Raw genomic sequence first — 7,973 nt, 5'->3', positions numbered from 1 at the left:
TGTAGTTTGGTAAAATGAAAAGGGAAAATAATTCAATACATATTGTTCCCAGCGATGCTACCAGAAAGGTCAGTGGATCCCTAGGGGCACAGACCTCAGGTTCTCACGTTGGACTCGAGTCTGGATCGGGCAGGTCTCTGTTTCCCAAATGACTATTAATAGTGTTGCCAACCGCGGCACTTTCCTTCATTCACTCAGCACTTTCTGTCACTCATGAATAATACTCCCCAACAGAAAAACACTGCTGGACCAAGTGTGTTAAAAACTCTTCACCGAATAGAACACGTGCGCTCGATACCGAAAGGGAAACTAAGGGCGATGCGAGCCCGCAGTAAACGCCCTCCGGTCTGAGGGTCCGGAGCTACGAGCAGGGTGCAATTGTCTCATGCTCTCTGTGAGCAGTCGAGTGTGAGGCTGAAACTTCATGCATTTTAAGCCAGAGAGAAATCAAGAGAGAAAGCATGGGTAGGCGGGGCGGCAGGGGGAGGAAGGGAAAGAGGGAGGGAAGCGTTTGTGAAATGGTGCTGGTTATGGAAATTTTCGTCTCATCTCATTCATTACTCTGATGATGATGATAATAACTGTCAGTCATTGTGCTGGGTGTGGGGAGTACAAGGATCAACGATGAACAAGACATTTGCAACTTAGAGCTTAGTGATTAAACAGACAATAAACAAGTAAGCAAAAAATAAAATTTCAGATAATCCTGCGAAGGGAAAACAACTGTGTAATCAAAAAGCAACTGTGTAATTGAATGGCACAAAATAGGGTGCTTCCCATGGGACTGTCAGGGAAGGCCTTTCTAGGAGGTGAGAGTTAGACTGAATCCTGAAGGGGGGAGAAGACGTCGGCCACTAGAAGCACTCCCCATGCCAAAGCCAGAGGGCTCGGGAGAGACAGGAGTAGGGAGGAATGCAGGAAGAGACGGGATCGTGGGCTGCAGGGTAAGTCATGGTGGGGAGGCTGTCCTTTATGGCAGGGATGATGACAAGGCCCCTGAAGCGCTTAAGTAAAGGAGAAAGGATCTGAATATTTTATTTTAAGTTTTTTTTAAAAAAAATTTTCTTTTGGTGGGGAGGTAATTAGGTTTTTATTTATCTGTTTATTTTAATGGAGGTAATGGACATTCAATCAACCCAGACCCTCATGCAAGCTAAGCACACGCTCTACCACTGAGCTATATCCTCCCTAGGGCCTCTTGAATTTAAAACAAACATTCTGGGGGTAGGCTAATAGCTCAGTGGTAGAGCGCATGCTTACAATGCATGAGGTCCTAGGTTCAATCCCTGGTACCTCCATTAAAAAATATATATATAGAAAAAAATAAATGAAATGAACATGCCAGCTGCCTTGTGGAGAATGGATTGGGAAGGGGTATGGTTGAAAGGGAGAGCACTAGTTAGAAAGCTGATGTAGATGAGGATATTGCAAGAATTAAGAACGCTCTAATACATTAAGACTCTGGACTAGTTCATGAGAGGATGAGATATTATCTTTTCATGTCATTGTCCTCCAAGCCTATGATTTTTATAAGCTTTACATGTATCTATTAATATTTTCAACTTGCAACCTTTGAATAATTAAAAAAAAATCTATTTCTTGGTGTGGATACATTTTTATAAGCTAGATATAGACAGTACATCCACAAAGATCATATTGTTAAAGACCTAAGCATTTACACCAACATCAGACAAACAATTCCTCCTTAACTTGTCCACATCCTGCAGCATATTAAAGACGTTAATTGTATTTCCTTTCAACCTTGATCTTCCTAAGTTGAAAAAAATATCTGTCTCTTATAGATGCCCCTTTATTATTATATCTATTTTCAGTCCTCTTGCCTCTCTGTTTTCCTAAATTGACTAGTGGATTTCTTTGTAATGTAGAGTTAGCACTGCATCTGAAAAGCCAAACGTGAATACTATGATTTCATTTCCTTTAGAGCACATTTTTACCTTGTGTTTTGTCATTTGTGTTATGCTTAAATGGGTTAGGAGTTTGTTTCAGCAAGAAACCATGAAACACATTTCGTGCGTGTGTGTGTATGTGTGTGTTTGTGAGTATATGTGTGCATGTGAGTGTGTGTATGTGTATATATGTGTGTGTATATGGGTGTGTAGGTCAAGAGAAGTGAAAAGAAGAAGTGACATTGGATCAAAGCTTAAAAAGGAGTTGGAGGTGAAAGGCCAGGAGATAGAGAGCATTCCAGATCATGAGAATAGCACAGGGAGAAGGAATGACCCTGGAGCAAGAAAGAACAAGCCCCCCCCCCCAAGCAAATAAAATGCGTCTAGAGCTAAGCCTGCAACGTGGAAGCAACAAGTGTGAGATGGGAGAGGCCACCAGTACAGGACTTCAGAGGGGGTCGGGGGAAGAACCATCACCTCCGGAGGGAGGGGAAGCCCAAAGGGAGGAAAAGGAAGGCCCAGCCCAGGAGGCACCCCTGGATTCTCTGGAGTCTTCCAGACAGGAACTGAGGCCGGGACAGACGTCTGGTGGGAGTCCCGATAACTCAGGCAGCATCTGAGATGGGAGGTCTCTTGTGATTGCTCATATCAGACGCCGTCACCTTCACAAAAGTGCTGGACGGGGAGGACTGGGTGCATCTAGGGAGGGACACTGAGAGGCAGGGTGGCATGTGAACTGAGAGGATGAGGCGGTAGGTTCACACAGGAGTCTTCAGACAAGAGCGTCAAGAGAATCATGCAGGAGTGAAGACATGTTGCAAATAAGACTCAGGAGCTAAACCCACAAACTCTGGACATGCATCCCTTCATGTAGGGCCCTGAGCTTCTTGCCAGAAGAGTAGCTTCTTAGAAAGTGCCCCACCCCTAGACCAGATAAGATGAGCAAGAGGAAGCCAATATGTTAGAAAATAATTTCGCAAAAACAAAGCAGAAATGTAGATACCCCTGGGGCCTAAAGTTGGAGCAGACCTGGGGTAGTCAGACTGGATGCTGGTGCCCTTACTTGAGGGGCATTTGTATGACACAATTAAGACCAATACCTATTAAAACTCTACAGGAAAAATGAGTTTGAGCTGTACAGACAAACAGAAATAAACTTCATGGCAGTAGTTGAAGCTAGAGTAATAGGATACAAGGGCAGGTATTTGATGATTATAAGGTGATACTGACAAAGGGTCTGCACTGACCCACCTTTAAGGCGACGTGGGAGACATGTACTCAGTACTATTTATTGAGCATTTACTCTGTAGTGGGAATTTTAAAGAGGTGATCTCATGTAGCTCTGAAAACAACCAGAAAAGCTAGGAATCGGCTTCCACATCAAACATAAGAGTGGCTGAGACTCAGAGTAGTTTTTCCAGTGGGGGGGGGATTGGTAATGATCAAGAGATTTGCTATTTGAAGCCTGGTCTGTCTGACTCCAGTCCACAGGGTCTTGCTTCTGCCCCAGCTGCAGCCAAATTGACAGAACCAAAAGAATTCTCATTTCTTTCTCTTCTGATTCCTTAATGCCAAGTCTGCTAAAACGTATCTTTATTAATTAACGTTTCTCCCAAATCGGCTTCTCATATGTTTTCTCTCTGTGGCTCCCTTGGCATTCATCCCATTTAGTCAGGCTTGACCCCTTTCTTCCACTCATCCCCCGCCTCCAATCTGTTCACAAGTTCTGGCAATTCTAATCCTGTCTTCATTTTCACAGTCCCCTATCTCTGCCCGACAGGACACCTAACGCCATGCCTCACTACTTCTAGATGCCCAGGTTGAAATAACCTCCAAAATGGCCCCCGATGATCCCTGCCTGCTGCTAATTACACGTTTGAGTCACCCCCTCTCCTTGCATGTGAACTGGGTTTGGCAGCTCACTTTGAATGAATAGAGTAATACAGCACATGGGGAGGGAAATCACTTCTGAGGCTAGGCTACGAAAAGACCAGTTTCCGTCTAGCTTGCCCTGGCTTGCTCTCTCCCATGCTCGCTTTGATGGATGCTGGCTGCCGTGTTATGGGCAGCCCTATGGAAAGGCTCATGTGGCAAGGAAGAGGGGGAGGTCTCTGGCCAATGGCATCGAGAAACTGAGGTTCCCAGTCCAAAGATCTATGAAGACCTGAAAGGATACAGGTCTATAACTGTGCCCAGACTTCTGACCCACAGAAACTATAAGATAATGAATGCTTGCTGTTTTAAGCTGCTATATTTTGGGATGATTTGTCATGCAGCAATAGATAACTAGCGTACTTCCTAATGGGTATTCCCAAATCTGGGAGTGGATTGTTAGTTAGCTTTTCTGCTGCCAAGTTAACCTTTCAGAAATATTGTTCTGATTATGTCATTCCCATGTTCAAAAACTTTCAATGATCCTCATTTGCCTTCAGAAAATATCTAAGCTTCTCAGCTTGGCAAGGATGGTGCTTTATCACTGAGTCACAGTACACCTGTTAATAATTAATTGAGGATTATTTCATAGTTGAAGGCAATAATGTATAGTTGAGATATCAACTGAGGCTGCTCTGTCCCTTAAAGGCTAAATAAGATTGACTGCTACCCGTTTTTGTGGAAAATCCAACATCCTTCCCAAGATTCCTATTGATTCCTGGTGGGTTTGTGTTCTCACAATCACCTCTGGCTTCATTCTGCTTCTGCTGAACTAACTCAATGTAAGGATTACCTCTCCATCCCCACCCCCATTACTGTTCCACATCACATCAGCCCAGATGTGGAACCCAGTCCATTTCCTTGACACGACCACACACACACATACATCATACAAGGCTGTTGTGGTAAAGCATATTTTACCAAATTTTGAGGATTTGACTCAGCTCAAATAACTTAAATGGACTATAATATATTTATATTAAAACATTTTTGGAAGGCAGAAAATATAAGTTAATTTTGATTTATATTTGCATAAACAATGGAAAGAAATACTAGAAACTAAAAGAGAAGTTACCTGATGGGGGTGGTGGGGATGAGTTTTGGGTATAATGGGGTGGGTAGGGACAAAATTTGAACTAAGACATTTCACTGTGCCCTTTATGATATTTTGATTTATGGACCATGTAAATGGTTTTATTTTTTGAGAAAATGAAAACTAAAAAATAAATTGAGGAGGGTATAGCTCAGTGGCCGAGTGCATGCCTAGCATGCATGAGGTCCTGGGTTCAATCCCCTGTACCTCCATTAAAGATAAATAAATAAAAACCTAATTACCTCCCCTCAAAATAAAAAAAATTAAAATTAAATTAATAAATTATTGAGATGCCCTCCATTGGGAATTTCTCAGCGGCTGGATTCTGCATGATCCTCTCCCCTCCCATTTCTTCTCCTTATATACTCCCTCCAGGGTTGAATCTTTCCTGCTCCAGTCTAGAGTTTTCTCACTCTTAACTCAAAACACCCTTTTGTCCTGACTCTCCAATTCAGCTCCAGCCCCACTTTTCCATATTAAAAAATTCATAAAAATGCTTATATGAACAAAGTACAAAGGGAGACCTAGGAGTGGTACTTTTAAATGCAATTCCTTCTATCCTAATCCGTCCATTAGGATACAGAAGAAGATGAGAGTGGGGAGGAATTGTCAGTGAGGCTCTGATATCACAGAGAAGTTGGAAGGGAGGAAACCCTGAGGGTTTTGAAAAGATATTAAAGGCAAACTGTGTTTAGTAAATAACTTTGCTTGAGACCAAGATGACTGTATTCTGTAGCCTTCTCATGCCGACTTTGTGCGGTATGTGTGTCCTGTTAATAAAACTTAAATTGTCTCTGATGAAATATGTTGTCTAAGTGACTTCCAATTCTACAGTGTAACTTTAAAACATGAGAATTTGTTTTAACTGAGCAAAAATTTGAACTAGCACTTGATGCAAGACAATATAAAAATGGCCAGTAAACATATGAATGTGCTAAATTTCATTGGCCATTAGGGCAATGCTAATTAAAACCACAATGAGATCCACTATACACATATCAGAATGGCTAAAATGTAACAGGCAGTATGAAGTGTTGCCGGGGTTGCAGAGAAAGACCAGTGGAAGTGCAAATTGTAGGACCACTTTGGAAAACTGGCAGCACCTGCTAAAGCTGAGCTTCCACATCACATGACTACTTCGACCCAGCTATTTCACTCCTAGGTAGATTCTAAACAGATACATGTACATATGTCCCCAAACCTGGAATCTTCTCAAAATGCCCGTCAGTAGTAGAGTAGATACATTGTAGATGATTCGTGCAATGGAAGACTATCCCATGTCAAGAATGAGCAAGCCCAGTGTTACGCAGAAGAAGCCAGACACAAAGGTCTTCACACTCCATGATTCCATTTCCAAGAAATTGAAAATCAGCGAAACTAATGTTTGAGAAGTCAAGATAGTGGTTGCTTTTGCAGAGTAGATAGTGACTGGGAAGAGGGGATAAAAGGAGATTTCTGGAATCCTTGCTGTGGTCTCTTTCTTGCTTTGGGTGCAGTTTGCATAGATGTGTTCACACTGTGAAGATTTATCAAACTGAACCCTTAAAATTTATGTACTTTATCTGTACATGTGTTATACAAACAGTAAGATCCACCCCAATGAAAAGTTTTTAAAAAGACCTTATGGGCAAGCTTATTTTTCGTATTATTTATCCATAGGTTAAAAACTTCTCATCCCAACCATAAATTCCACAGAGATTTTTGTCAATTTTGTGCATAAATATTTATTGTGTAAATTAATGAAGGAATTAAACCCAGGTATTAATACCAAAAGATAGCCAATGACTGTCTTTAGGTATTAAAAGTGGATTCTGGTCTAGATATTTGAAATTCTAGGTATCAAAAAATCACCTGGACACATTGATGAACTTTTCAGAGTATGTGGAATATTTGGGGAGACAGCATAGCTGAACACTTAAAAGCTTGTGATCAAGGAATTAATCCAAATTCCAGCCCTGCGGCTCATTAGCTGTGTGGCTTTGAACCAGTTATTTAACCTTTCCTAGCCTCAGTGTCTTCATTCGATAAATGGAAATAATTACACAAACCACTCCATGGAGTTGGTGGGATGAGTTAATGAGAGTATGTCTGTAAAACTAGCACACTGCCTGACATATCAGAAGTGCTCCATAAATGTTTTCTATTATTGCTTCAAGTAATAGTTAATTTATTTATAATTTCTATGTCATGGGGATGGTATTTCAAAATTTTATCTCATGTTAAATTCAATTATAATTTTGTATATAATTTGAAACAGTTAAGCCCTCAATTCCACTGATTATTTTTATTTTGCTCCTTAGCAAGCTGTGTGACCTCAGGTAGGTCACTTCACCTTTCTGAACCTCATTTTCCTCAGGCATCAAATGAGCAAACTAAAATGAACAACCCCAGATTAAGGTCCTGGTAATGTTGACATTCTGTACATCCATGTTTTGGCTTCTATACCTTCCTAACTGTATCCCACCACATCTCCCACACCCCTACACACATCTCATGTGTTAATCAAAAAGAACAGCTCACAGTTCCAGGATTCTTCCATTCTCCCCCACCTGCATGCCTATGCTTTTATCTCAACAGATCCATACCTGTTCAGAATGCCTCTTCCTTCAGCAGACTCTCCTCAGTTTCATCCTTTTGGATATCATCTCCCTCCCCTCTGAAATCCTGGAATGTTTAATCTATATGTCTCTTGCGGTAACATCATTCTCTACCTTATATTTTAATTATTTGTTTACATTTTGTCTGTTTCAGACTCTGAGCTCTTTTGAGAGAAAGGTACTTGCATTGCTTCAATATACTTTTTCCATCAGAAATGTTGATCAAGAATATGTTAAGCTAATTCATTTAAGAATGTTAATACTATCAAGCCACACCTACATCACAAAAGAAATCTAATACTGAAATTTCTTTAAAACCTCTGAATCAAATGATCAAGAAGTCATTATTTTGTAGCTCAATATGTTCCTATATCAACATTTGTCATAAGACAACTAAATCAATTGAGTCTGGTAATTACTATACCATGGGATTTAATCTGGAGA

General features: G+C 41.0%; 1 non-coding gene across 1 annotated transcript; it reads left to right on the top strand.

Annotated features, from left to right (window-relative positions):
• Positions 1–1,220: 1,220 nt before the first annotated feature.
• On the top strand, positions 1,221–1,298 carry TRNAC-ACA (transfer RNA cysteine (anticodon ACA)). Its single transcript has one exon. It is a non-coding gene; the product is annotated as a tRNA-Cys (tRNA).
• The last annotated feature ends 6,675 nt before the right edge of the window (positions 1,299–7,973 follow it).

The sequence above is a fragment of the Camelus bactrianus genome, chromosome 2, assembly GCF_048773025.1.
Source record: "Camelus bactrianus isolate YW-2024 breed Bactrian camel chromosome 2, ASM4877302v1, whole genome shotgun sequence".
Lineage (NCBI taxonomy): Eukaryota > Metazoa > Chordata > Mammalia > Artiodactyla > Camelidae > Camelus > Camelus bactrianus.
The sequence above is the reverse complement of the archived record's forward strand: the minus strand, read 5'-3'. Positions and strand labels throughout refer to the sequence as shown.